At 44.4% G+C, this 14813-nt stretch overlaps 1 long non-coding RNA gene across 1 annotated transcript in view; it reads left to right on the top strand.

Annotated features, from left to right (window-relative positions):
- LOC138579575 (uncharacterized) overlaps positions 1 to 14152 on the top strand; it is a 162394-nt gene extending 148242 nt beyond the window's left edge. The window contains exons 2-3 of the long non-coding RNA XR_011304082.1: positions 12990 to 13088; positions 13712 to 14152. This is a non-coding gene — a long non-coding RNA (uncharacterized lncRNA). The remainder of the gene's footprint in view (positions 1 to 12989; positions 13089 to 13711) is intronic.
- The last annotated feature ends 661 nt before the right edge of the window (positions 14153 to 14813 follow it).

Raw genomic sequence — 14813 nt, 5'->3', positions numbered from 1 at the left:
AACTTTATATCCTTTACCAGCAAGTGTAGTCAATAACTCAATAGAATCGTGTCTGCACTCTTCCTCTGTTGTGCTGCAAACTAGAATGTCATCCAAGTATTGCAAAACAACACTCTCTAATGCAATGTTGCTCAAGTCCATCTGCAGGACTCTATTGAAAAATGAAGGGGGCTCACAATAACCTTGAGGCAGCCTTGTACTTTTCAGATGAACTTGTCTGAACGTGAAAGATGTCAAATCTTACGAGTCTTTGTGCAATGGGATTGAGAAAAATGCATTTTTCAAATCAATCACTGTGAAATAACATGCCTCAACAGGTATGTTACACAGAATTGAAGACAGATTAGGGACTAGAAGGAACTTGGCCTCTTCTATCTGGTTTATTGGCCTTAAATCTTGTATTCAACACTAAGTCCCTCCTTTTGAGTCTTTGAGCGGATAAACCAAAGTATTGCATGACGACTCTGACGTCACTAAGATGCCTTCATCCATCATGGCAGAAATTGGGCCTCATTACGACCCAGGCGCTCCCATAATGAAGGGGGCTGGTACGGGACCAGCCCCCTTCATTACGGGAGTGCTGATACAAGCTTCCCTTTGCGGGACCCGGATCAGATGCCTGGTAAAACCAAGCATCCTTTCCGGGTCCCGCTAGGGGAAGAGGGAGGAACGGGCCAGTTGAAATCTGCCCGTTATTACCTCCCTCCCCATTCCCATTGAGCCCTATGGGGGCTCAAATGGGAATGGGAAATGGTTCCTGCAAGGAGGAATTACTGGGCCCTCCTATGTCAAAATGACCCGGTTATTCCTCATTGCAGGAACCCGGTAATGGAGCCCGTTTTGGAGGCAGCCATGGAGCTAATTGCTCCATGGCTACCTCCAAATTCGTAATGAGGCCCGTTGGGCCTCAATGGGACTCAATGGGAATGGGGATTAACACCATTCCACCTCTGTGATTCCCGAGAAACCAGGGTTGTAATGCCCCGGTAATTCAGGGAATCACGGAGGCGGAATGGTAATACGGGTCCGGCGGTAACCAGGCGGTTTTACCGCTGCGGTTACCGCCGGACTCGTAATGAGGCCCATTGTCTTGACATTCCCTCCATCTGCCTCCCTAGCCATGAGATACTGTCGTGCTCTTGGTAAAATTGCTCCTGGTTTCAATCTAATCTTCACTTCTCCAACTCCTTTCAGTAGGCCTACTTCATACGGGCCTTTAGTCCATACTGAGACAGGCACCTTTTCCATGTCGTCATCAAAATAGTTTTTTTGCCAGCATCATCTTCTGGGGCACCTCTCTTTTAATAATTTTTACCCAAATGTCATGTCATCCACAACTAGTTGTTCTTTAAACAGATCGTCCTCAGTGATGTCAGTCAATCTGTAACCTTCCTCAATGGCAATTATTGCACACCATTGTCTGCTTTCATCATCACAGCCATCAATCAGAGCCATCTTTCCTTACACTATGGCTGCTTGGATTGTTAAGGGAAACTCTCGTCCTTTTTCCTCATGCATAGGTATTCTTGGTCTGAATAGAAACTCATCTGGGGTTCTCATTGTTCGGTTTGCAAGGTCTGGTAGCCACAACATTAATATGCACACTCCATATGCGAATATCTCAGGTTATAGTGGAATGCCTCTCATAACCATTTGTCCTGCGTACACTCTAATCATCTTGCACACGTTTAAACAGTGCATTCCTGGAGTTGAGCACACTATGCCCTCTTCTGTGAACGAGATAGTCATATTTAACTTTGTCATCAAATCTCGTGCCAATATATTGACAGGCGTCTGTCTCGAATACAATAGTGGCACTTTCATGTCACATTCTCCTATAGAAAATGGAAGTTCTTTTGTGAAAGAAACACAGCTTGTGGCTCCTGTAAAACCTTGAATATTCATGGCGTCGCCAGATAAAGAAAACTTGCCTTCACATATACACGAGCGTGTTGCACCCATGTCCACTAGGAACGAATATTCTTTATCCCCTATAGTGAAATCTACCCTTGGTTCCTCATGAGGGTTTTGTGTCACTGATAGGATGGAACACATCAGGCCTCCCAGTGAGCTGTCTCCTAGTCCATGTACAATTTCATCCCACAGTTAGTGAATGGATTTCCTCCATCACCAGTGGCATTTCCTGCTCTGCAGTTCAATACCTGTCCTGGGCCTGTAGTCTGTAGAAGTTGCATCAGGGACTGTTGAGACTGCCCTTGTTGGGAATTGGTCACAGTCTGCTGTGGTTGCAAGTTTTGCTGCACTCTCGGCACTTGCTGCTGTACAGTTTGAATCTGCGCAAATCCATCTACACCCTGCTGCGAAAACGTAGGTGGATTCCTCATCTCACTCTTGTAAATTTATCATTTTGCACCATCCCTTGACTTCTGCACATACACGCTAGATGCCCTCTCATCCCACACGTCCAACACGTTGGCGGCGGTCTGATAATTTGCCCATTTGCATATTCTGATTTCCGCCTTGCATATTCTGAAAGCCTCCCTGATTATTTTGCCATACCCTTCCTCGGTAACCTCTTCCTCTAGGGATGAACCCATTAATATTTTGATCAAACTGTCTTTGGTTATTGACCTGCTGCGCATTGGACCCATCTGTGCTAGTTAACATTGCCCCTTCAATGGCGTATTTTGACAATATTTTCTGCACTAATTTGGCCTCTTCGCCTTTCCTTGCATCATTCTTCTTGCAATGTTTCTCTTGCAGCAGCCTGAAATAATGTACAATGGTCAGTTATATTTCTGACCATGGCTTAGCTTCAATTACTACCAACTTCTTGAGCTGCTTCTGCACCTGTTTTGGCAGCCCTCGAAATAATATACTGTAAAACACAGGTATAGATTTCCCCCAAGATTCACGAGTTTCAGTAGCCATGCATCTTGAAACGTCTGAATGTAAAGCAACGGATCATCTCCCTCTTTCATGTTGCACGTCATTGTGGCTCCCATGTCAGAAGTATCCGTGTATAGCACTCGAAGCGCTTTCCATATAGTGGTTCTGCAATTGTTAAACGGTGCTCCGTCATGCACAGTATTAAATGTAGTCACACCAGAGTAACCTGCACATGTCCAAACATCGTCAGCTCTGTCACCAAGTTTGGCGATCAAAAGTCCCTTGATATCCTCTATGGCCAATGTATTACCTCCCATCATTTTTTCTAACTCGTGTATCCATTTCCCAGCTCCAGATGTCAACATTGGGAGCTTGTTTTTTAGATTCTCTCTATCCATTTGTGGCCATTGTATGTACTGTGGCCTTGTCCCTCCCTTCTCCAATAAGGGAAACTGTGACACACTAAACTCCTTTTCTTCTCTCATCATTTGTCTGTCTACCATAGAGGTAATATTCCCACATCGCTGTCTGCCTGGAATTGTCCTTAACCTGCTTACATATGGCGGGGGAGACACCTCACTCTGACCGTGTGGCAGTCCTTCATGCCAATCTGACTATGTCACTGACTCTGGCACTTTAGATGCGGATGCAGTTGAATCCAACCATCTTATTCCCTTACCCCTAGAGAGACGTCTCTCACGTCCTTGATCTGTGTCTCTTTCTTCTCTTTCTTCTCTTTCACAGGCTTCCCATTCTTCATCTGATATTACCTGTGCCCAACTTGTGCAGCTTCTCTCATGCTCCTCATTTCTATTTAGAGTCAGCCTATCTAACGACAGCTCTCTACGTCTCATGCTGCGTGAAGATTCCTCAGTATCGTATAACTGAGTATTAAAGGCGCTCATCCTTTCCCTTTCCTTGGGGTACTTTTTCTAATCAAGGTATGGTTCGAAAAAATCTCATTGCAGTGTCCACATACAATAAGGTGGTTGGAATTGGAGTTAAGTGTATCATTTCTTAATAGAGTTCAGAATGCAGGGTAAGTATTGGTTTGGCCAAATACATTTAAGAAGGAATATTCAATGAAATCAATAAGTAACTTAACCAGAACCCATCTTCCCACATCATCTGATTGAATATCTATAACCTTGTGAACCGGGAGACCCCATCCCTTTAGCATGAGGTAGGAATACCCTTGAGATGGATGGGGATGCAGACGTTACTCAAACTTCAATAATCAAAATGACTCAGGTAGTTGGCAAAAAGGTAACTGTTTTAATATCAATTATTTAAAACAGGGAGTACAACAGACATCAACGGACGTCTTAGCGTAAGGTCTCTTAGTGCATCTTGAAAAAAGCATTCTTTTATAACACAAAATCGTCATTGATGACGTCAACCTACATATTTACTAACATCATCCTACGTGGCAAACTTCAAAAACCTATTGGAGAAAGTGATTGGGTCTACGGGAACCTCTAAGTATATAATCCATACTAGTCTGAGAGAGTGAAGAAAAGGACCGTATGTTGATGAGTATATTCCACTGCTGGGAGGTGGGAAGACAGCTGTGGGGTTTGGGTTATTTGCAGGTTCTTAATGTGGGGTTGAAGCAATGGTCATTGTTCTGTGCGCACAAAATGTTTATTGTATGTTCAACTTTAGCTTGGTGATGTTACCCATAGGTCGGTGCATAGGACGATGTGTTGTAACAGTGAAGGACTAGCAATACATCATTAGGATTGAGAGACAGATGAACAAGTGGCGGTGCGTTGAAGACGCATGTGCATGATTGAGATGGTGTGCAGGACAATGGCAGCGCTGGTGAAGGCGGGGACGGTACACAGAGTATGCCGCGTATGGTACAGAGCCGCGGAGACTCGTAAACAGTAAAAGTTATAAAGCATTGTATCATACAGCAAATTATTATTCTTTTTTTTCTGTGACAGTGGAACATTGAAACCCTTGATTAGAGGTCAGATAAAGGATAACACTGTTATGTATTCACACGGAGATGTGGGGGTTCTGTATAACGGGGTCCTAACTCACATCCAGCATCTTTGCAAGACACGGCCTCTTTATAAAGACAAAATAGTAAAATATAGTATACATTGGTGCAAAAGCACAGAAGTAAAAATAGAAAGACTGCGGCCGCCTAACGGCAGTTTCCCCAAGGACGTGTTGCAATCACTATTGACCCACCTACAGAGGACATACAAAGGAAAGAAATTAGCTAACCATATGGAGATATTTGAATTGTGGCATATGTTGCAGGAGGACAGGCCATGGATGCTGACCTCACGGGAGGTGAAGGAGGAGGGAGCCGACCCCTCTGCTCTGCCTCCCGCACCGCCTTGCGTAACATCCAATGATGTAGAGGACGAGGAGGAGCAGGGCATATACCTATAAAGGGAATTAAAAGCAGCAGAAGGATACTCAAACCCTACATATAAACTGCTCCCATATGCCCAAAGAGAGCGACAGCGAGGCGCAAGTCAGGTGGCTGACAGCTCCGACCTCGACGAGGAAGGGCTGAGGTGCGCAAAAACAGAATTTGCAGGAATAGGTCCTGAAGAGTGGGTAGCGGCACAGATACTTTTGAAGTTAAAAGGGGTTACCACAGGGGAAGCAGCAGCTGCAAACAGGGCAATAGAAGGCTTAGAACTGGGCCACATATGTCGAGGAAGGGTAACATAGGTAGAAGAAGAGGAACAACTCCAGGGAGACAGAGGAAGCAAGACTAGAAGAGGCAGACAGGGAGCAAAAGAGATGAATAGCAATGGAATTGGAACTGCAGGACCATGGTCGAAAGGAGTGTGTGGCACTATTAGAGAGGGCACAGAGAGACTTAATGGAGAGGGACATGAGGGAGGAAAGGCAAAAGGCAGAGATGGAGGATGGTGGCAACAGTGACGAAGAAAGGGAGGGGCCTGGTAGACTCTATCTAACACGAATAGCGGAAGGGACCTCTTGGGAGTGCAGGTCACAAGAACAGAGAGGTAAGGGACAGGCCATAGGCAACTAAACTCAAGACACAACAGAGGGGGTGACCCCACAGATGCCATACGACAATAGGCTTAGGGACCTCCCAGGGCGTAGGAGAGGACACTCAGGGGGGGCTGACAGAGGCACAAATCATACCTCAACTGACATGTGCAGTAGAGCAAACAGACATAGGCAAGGAAATTGAGGACGAGAGGGGGCCAATTCAGATAATACAGAATAGGCGGACACCTGAAGATCGGTCTGTGTACTCGCAGATGCCGTTATTGGAACGGGGAGGAACAAGGCCGCAGTACGTTCCCTGGAAACACACAGATAAAGAGAATATTAAGTGCAGACTACCCTCATTAAGTGGTGGAGCTGGGAAATGGATTTATGAAATGGAGAAACTAACAGCTGGACACAGGTTGGCAGTGGGTGACGTCAATGGCTTGCTTGTATCAATGTTGGGTGACGCTGCCAATGACATTTTGAAGAGGGCATGGTTCCCAGGGGTGACTACCCAAAACACAGAACATGATAGATCACCATTTGCTAATTGCAGGGCTGCAGTATGGCAGGCACTACGGATGTAATACCCAAGATGTGTGACAACGAACATCCTGTTAATTACATCCAGGAAATTCCAGAGCTTTGGTGCCTCGAAACTCGAGAGCAATGGATCAAAACAATAGCAATCTTTTATCATATCTTGATGCAGGGATTGCCAGGTCTAGTACAGAAATACCTGAACAAATTGGTAGGCATGAAAGCAAAGGCTTGGCCGGAAATAGAAATTACTATAGTGCACCATCGCAGGTTGTGGCAAGAGAAAGTAAAACAAAAGGCAGAAGAGAGGAAGGCAGATGAAGCAAAATTGGTTCAAGAGAAATGATCAAAATATGCACTAGAAGGAGCACTCATAACAAGTCCAGGCTCACAGGCACAGATGACAGTTTCACAACCACATCCCCAGCACCAACCACAGCACCAATACAGCACCATTCAGCAATGCGCACCACCCATGGGAGGAGGATACATGAGAATGGGTGGATACCAAAACAATTATAGAAGGAGGGGAGGGTTCCAAAGAGGGCGGGTTTTGGCCTACAATCCCACAACCCCATGGGGGGTACAGGGGATACACACAACACATGTCAAAGGGACAAAGTTAGGGTGAGGGGTTGCCATGGCAAGCAAGGGTGCCACCCCAGTGCTGACCTTGTGGGCAGCTAGGTCATACTTCCTGTACATGCAGAAGCAGGGGGATGCAACACGGGTGGGGTGAACAGGGGCAGCAGAACTGCCAAGGAGGGTAAAACGGCTATTACTTCCAAGACGTCCAACAAACAGGACAACTGCAGAATATGCCACAACAAAACATACATCCCACACAGGCACTACCTCAAACAACAATAACAACACCACTAATGGCAGTACCCCAACCAACAGCACCACAAATGCAAGCACCCCAACAAGCAGCAGAACAAATCACAGCACCATTGCCCCAGTATTTACAAGCAGCATAACAGCTAACACAGTTACAGGACCACTCACCAGAACCTATGAACACAATGGCAACCATACCAGTGAAAAGGATGGGAAAGGGTAACCATAGTTGGGCACAATTCTTACACGGGGAACGCACTATCACTATACCCACAATTGGACACCCCACAAGCGAACTTGTTGTGTCCCATCCTGTCGGTCACACCCAATCCTGTGGAGGAACCTTGCATATGGGTGGTGATAAGTGACAAAACGTTTTCCTTTCTTCTTGACACTGGGGAGACTAGGTCATTTAAATAGGAGGGGACATTTGCTTTGTCAGGCGATGCCATGAACACTCAAGGATTCTCTGGGGCTCGAGGAGTGGTTCCCTTTACTGATAACATCTCCTTATCTATAGGAGATCACAACTTATCTTTACTTCTACTTTACTCAAAACAAGCACCTGTAAACATATTGGGCCTCATTAGGACCCAGGCGGTAAGGGGTTTACGGCAGCGTAAAAAGCCCCGACCCTTACCGCCTGATTCCGAGGTCCCTTAGCGCCATGGAGGTTTTAACACCTGCTTTTAGCAGGTGTTAAAATCCATGGCGCTAAGGGACCTTGTTGTTAATTACGCCACCGTAATTTACGGTGGCGTAATTAACGCCTTCCCCACTCCCATTATGCCCTATGGGGCAAAAATGGGAATGGGGAAGGGTAAATGGGTTAATGGGGACTTACCGCCCCACTCACCTCGGAATGGGGCAGTAAGTCCGCCAACCACCATGGCGTAAACATAGTTTACGCCATGGTGGTAAAGGTACGACCCAGGCGGTAACTTACCGCCTGGGTCGTAATGAGGCCCATTGGGATGCAACATAATGGGCCTCATTACGACCCAGGCTGAGCACCATGGTGCTATTAGCACCATGGTCCATGCCAGTGTCCGCCATGGCGGAATTGGGAATTACCACCCCATTCCAAGGTTGGCGGGCGGTAATTCCACATGCCCCCATGGCCCTTCCCCATTCCCATTTTTGCCCCATAGGGCTCAATGGGAATGGGGAAGGCGCTAATTACGGTGCCGCAAATTGTGGCACCGTACTTAGCACCAAGGTCCCTTTGCGGGTCCCTACTTTCACGGCTGGTAAAACCAGCCATTAAGGTCGGATCCCGCAAAGGGACCTCGTAATTAGGCGCTAATAGGTTAACGTCGCCGCAGCCTTTTACCGTGCCGTTAACCCATTAGCGCCTGGGTCATAATGAGGCCCAATGAGTAGACTGAACATGACTATCTCATTCACAAACAAAGTCATAGGGCCTCATTACGACCCTTGCGTTAATCATGGCGCTATTAGCGCCATGGTTGACGCTGGTATTTTTCCAACTCCGCCATGGTGAATGGCGGAATTACCGCCCCATTCCAAGGTTGGCGGGACGGTAATTCTGCATTCACCATGGGCCCTTCACCATTCCCATTTTTGCCCCCATAGGGCTCAATGGGAATGGGGAAGGAGGTAATTACGGTACCGTAAATTACGGTACCGGAATTACCTCCAAGGTCCCTTTGCGGGTTCGTTTTTTAACGCCTGCAAAAAGCAGGCGTTAAGTACCAACCCGCAAAGGGAACTCGGAATAGGGCGATAAGGGTTTAACGGCACCGGTCTCGTTACCAGTGACCGTTAACCCTTTCCGCCCTACTCAGAATGACCCCCCTAATCTGCTCCACCCCAAGGTTACACATGCTCACTGCTAGACAAATCCCTCCGACATATTGTGAAATAACGGTACAGAGGGGGAGCCAGTTGACTCAGAAATGTTCCAATATGGAACAGACATGGCCCTTGCATGGCAGCCGGGCATCAAACGGAAGGTATGGAGAAGGCCACGTGAGTACCTATTCAGACCAGAGACACCATCAGATGAAAAAGAGGGATAGTTTGTGCCAATAGACATAGAGGGGATTGTGGCAAGGGAAAATTGGGTTGCTGTACACACAATTGACGATGATGGGAAGGCATGGAGAGCAATAAGAAGGATGCCGATTGACACAAGTATCAGATGAGGAACTGTTCTCACAAAACAAAGGACTAGGCAAAATGATGTTGGAGATGAGTGTGTACTTCTGGCTGCGTATAACATACAGAGAAGTTGCACAGAAAATGGCAATAGCCCTAGAGGCACCACCACACGTTTGCAAAGAGGACCTAGCAAAAGTACCCGACAACTTATGGACAACAAGTCCCTATGGTGTGGGGTGCATTAAAAGCATGAGGGGGAGTAAAACAATATGTGAAACCCGGAGCAATCCTGCCAAGGGCCAAACAATACCCCCAGACTAAAGAAGCAGATGAAGGCATTTATGAAATAAATAGTGCACTCATCGACAGGGGCATCCTAGTACCATCAGAGTCTCCATGCAACACTGCAGTGTACCCTGTCTGCAAGGCAAATGGAGGGCCATGGTGTTTTATTCAAGATTTACACCACCTTAACCACATTGTAGAAGCAGAGTACCCCATTGCAGCAAACCCTGCCACGATCCTATGTGGCATCCCAGCTGAAGTATGGATTACCAACAAAGAGGCAACATATCTAGTCAAGAGTGATCCCAGAGTTCCTGAATTTTATATTTTACCCAAAGTTCACAAGACCTTGGTCAACCCTCCAGGAAGACCGATAGTTTCAGGTACTAACTCGCTACTGGAACCATTAGCAAAATGTGCAGATTCTTTCTTAAATGGTTATGTGCCCGAGATGCAATAATTTATAAAAGATTCCACCAGTGTCATCAATCTCATTGAACATTTTCCTTTTAAGAGTAGTGAAGACATTTTGGTTACCTTGGATATTGTTTCACTGTATACCAAGATTCCACAATCATCTACTTTAGATATGATTGAAGAGCTACTGTTGGCTAAACGTACACCTGGTATTACGCCCAATTTGTTCATCCTTTGGTGCACTTCATTAGCCCTTACGGAGAATTATTTTAAATTCAACAACAATTTTTTTCAACAGATCCATGGAACAGCCATGGGCTCAGTGGTGGCACCCACTCCGGCTAACCTTTATGTTAATTCAGTTGAACTACAGAGCATCTATAGTGAAACGAACATCTTTCGCCAGCACCAGACCCTATGGAAAAGGTACATTGATGACGTGCTTATGATTTGGCATGGAGACGAACAACAACTGCTGCCATTCTTTGATTGGCTCAATGGCATCAATCCCTTTTTACAATTCACGATTCATTATGATAGACACAGAATCGATTTTCTAGATCTTACCATTCTAGTAAATAACATCAACAGCACGCTAGAAGTAAAACTGTTTCATAAACCCATTGACAGAAACTCCTATTGAGGTATGACAGTTTCCATCCCAAAACACTTTGTGACAATCTTCCCTTCAGCCAATTTCTTAGGTTGAAGCGAAACAGTACCAACACTGATACCTTCCAGGATAAAGCTGGTATTTTGAACAATAACCTTATGCAAAGAGGTTATCCTCGACAAATTGTAAAACGGTCTCCTAAAAGGGCTTCTAATAATCATCGACAAGCCCTTCTTGAGTACAAGTGAAAATCCTCTACATCTGACCCAACGGTTTGGTTTTTGTCAGTACTTATAATCCGCTGTCACATAAAATTGTCAGCATAATTAGAAAGAACTGGCACTTGTTATCCAAAAGCAACAATCCGGTCTCGGTACCTAGATCCACGTTCAAACACGGATGTAATCTCAAAGAACTCGTTACCAGGAATGATATTAGTGACTATTCTACTTCTCAGCTCACCATTACTGAACAATGGTGTTTAGCAAGACCGAGTGGTCATGCCCCTTGCAGTAGTTGCAAATGCTGCTCTTCTACCAAACGTACCACAATGGTTGTTATAGGTCTGACTAAACCCTGGCAATAACGTATCTTCACAAACTGCAACATGAATGGAGTTATATATGCCATCTGGTGTCCTTGCCCTAAATTATATATTGGACAAACGGAACGTAAAATAAAGATCTGCGTTACCGAACATAAGAGCTGCATTAGGAATAAAAACATCACAGCTCCTATGGTTGGTCATTTCTTGATGAATAATCATGATTGTGAAGATCTGAAATGGACAGTTTTGAAAAACGTACGCCCTGCTAATGGCGACAATACAAGTAGAAATATTTTGACAAAGGAGGAGATGAGTTTAATATTTCTCACCAAAAGCCATTTTATTGGCCTCAATGAACAATTAGACCTCGCTTTCTAACCCTTCCCTTTTTTTGGATGTAATCTTGATTTTAGATGCAACTATTTTTTATTTGCCATCTTCATTCTCTTTTCTATAGCCCCCCTCTTTTTTCTCGCGTTATGCGGCCCATTCGTTTTGTTGTACAAATCCCAGTGAGGTTTATAACAGCGCTATGTGAATGGTGGCTCCTTTCCAATATGGTCACACTTATTCCCTTTGAACGTGCTCCATACGTGACTAGTACCGTGTTGCTCCACAGTATATATTGAGATGTCAGTTTTATTTTGCAGTCCTTTCTCCATTTACCTGAGAGACTGTGCTTGTTTCTATAATGGATACCAGATGAAGGTTCCCACTCCCCGTAAGCATACGATTCTAGATTCTTTGGGCTTAAGTATACTAGCTGTATACGAGTGCACTTGCCTCTTAATCTTGGTGTTGCTCCTCGGGCCCCAAATTGTCTCATTGTCATCGTAACTACCCGATACACTTGAAGATACGGATGGCGCCAGTGTGTCAGTTATGGCCCGTTTGATTCGGACCCACACGCATTGACGACACGGGCCGCTTTCAGGACTTTACGCACGCTTTGGCACAGAACTACATTATATCACCACTGTCTTTCGGATGCATGCCGCTCTTCCGCTTTTTTTAATTCGTGTCGTCTATAATGTAATATTTTACTATACGGTGCGTTGTTACACTCATGTTCGAGACAATGTGTATTTAAATAACATATGCACAGACAGGTTGTCCATTTCGTTAGTAGAGTTTGTACTTATCGTTTTATTTGCCAGACACTTTGGGCCTCATTACAACCCTGTCGTTGGACCATGGTGCATGCCGGATTCCGCCATGGTGGATGGTGGATTTACCGCCCCATTCCAAGGTTGGCGGGGCGGTAAATCCCCATTCACCATGGCCCCTTCCCCATTCCCATTTTTGGCCCATAGGGCTCAATGGTAATGGGGAAGGCGCTAATTACGGCACTGTAAATTACGGTGCCGTAATTAGCACCAAGGTCTCTTAGCGGGTTGGACTTTAACGCCTGCAAAAAGCAGTCGTTAAAGTGTGAATCTGGCGTTAAGGGTTTAACGGCGCTGCAGCCTTTTACGGCGCCGTTAACCCCTTAACGCCAGGGTTGTAATGAGGCCCTATGAATAGCATTTGTTGAGATACATCTGCTACGATCATCTCTGCATCCACAAATGTTGCTTTATCAACCTGATGGTGTATGTTATAACTTAACTGCTAACCACGTTCTAGCTGACACCGGTTCATCCAAGTAAGTTCTTCTGGTGTCCATTTTCTGTCTCTTGAGCCTATCCCTGCTAGATTCTAAATGACCTGACATATACCACGAGCTTACTTGCTTCCCGACTTGGTATCTGTCATATTTGACTTTATGCTTCATTTCCATAGGGTATGTTTTCCTAGGAGTGTCACTTGGTTACACTGCGCTTGTTTTCACTTGTCTGATCCAATTACTGGGGCGTACGCCGTGACTCGGTCAACAGCAGAGTAAGTGTTACTTTAACTGTAATTCCAGAGTTACTGAATTATACAATTAACAATTAATACAGTAGTCTAGATTACTTATGTCTGTATTACTAACCTTCAGCTACTTGTCACTTTTTTTTTTCTCTGATTCATTCTGACCATTTATGGCTACCTAAGGGTATCCAGGGTGTAATACCTGAGAATCACCAGCTGTTTACGGACTGCTTGTTTTATACCAGACTGCCCATTTTGCCACTTTTTTCAAATAGAATTGGTATATGCTACTTTTTCTAAATAGAATTGGTATATGCTAGCTGTCTTGAATATTGTGCCATTTTTACATCTACAGCAATTTCTGAGATTGTGCATTTATTCTCAGACGATTGTCTGCTCTCAGAGCCTCCACAGGACAGTTATTTCTTTTGTATTCACTCTCTTGCACTGTACATTGGGTTAGAACCTAATTTATTTAGTTTCTATACCCTGTTGGTCCACCCATTTGTTGTTTGTGACCTTCTGCAGGCATTTTTTAATAGGTCATGTGACCTCGCATTCACGCCCATTTACAGAGCGTGTCACATATTTATACTGAACTCATAAATTTAATTAATTAGAGATCAGTAATTTCTGTCCTCTTTGTTTAGGTGTCAGGACAACACTGGCTTATGGAGCTTCACAACACCCCGGCACCATCGATCATTGATGACTTCAGTTCTTAAGTCACTCTGATGAATTTTCAGATAATTAATCTAACCATGAAGATGGAAAGAAACATGTCGGTTCTTTAAGTGGTCCACTTTTGTTGTGGCCCAAATTCTCAATTAATCTGACTTTTGAAGGTCTCTAATGTTAGGACATTCTAATGATATTCTAGTAATATAGTGCTTGTCACTTACCGGAATTTGAACATGGTGCTATAATATCTTGTGTAATTAGTTTATTTGTGTTAATGTATAGTCCGTGTTGTTCACCATTGTATTTGGGGTATGAATTTTAGATATGTATGAGTTTAGTATGAATTGAGTGATTGGTGAATTGTATGGGTATGGTTGTGTTGCACATTGTTCTGAGCAATTTTCTTGACAAATCATGTACACATTTTTTTTCATGGATTGTATTTTATGACTTCAATGTTTCATTACACATTAGGAGTTTTTATAATTCTTATGATATACTCTATTAAATTAATAAAAATGTTCTACTAAATTTAGGATGTGAATTGAATTTTTTCATCTCCTGTCTTGTGATGTGGTCTGTACTTACTTAGTTGTATTTTGGACTACCTGTGCTATTAATGGTCCAGCTTTGCCTGTTCACCTAAACAAGTTCCTATAACTCGGTCTCCTAGTTGCTGTATATATATATACATGTTTTTTCCAAGCACGAACGTGCATATTTTTCTACTTGGAGTCTCTCATTGTTTGTTGGCATCCCAGCTGAAGCCACATGTTCTACTGTTATTGGCCTAAGAAATGTGCTTTTCTCAATACCCTTGCACCCAGATTCCCAAGTTTTATAAGTTTCATTTACCGCAACCAGAAATGGAAACACACCTGGGTACTGCGAGTCACTATCCATCTTTAACAGAGTAATAAAGATGGACGCAGGGAATGTCCAGACAAAAAGCGCAGTTTTACAGTATGTAGATGACAACCTCATTTCAGCACTACTGAGGAAGAGTGGAGGAAGGATTCAGTTCACATGCTTACTGTGCTAGCAGGAAAAGGGTACAAGGTAGACAAGGCC

Source organism: Ambystoma mexicanum, chromosome 3p (genome assembly GCF_040938575.1).
Source record: "Ambystoma mexicanum isolate Mex_15411 chromosome 3p, UKY_AmexF1_1, whole genome shotgun sequence".
Lineage (NCBI taxonomy): Eukaryota > Metazoa > Chordata > Amphibia > Caudata > Ambystomatidae > Ambystoma > Ambystoma mexicanum.
Note: the sequence above shows the minus strand (reverse complement) of the source record. Positions and strands in the feature narration are given on the sequence as shown.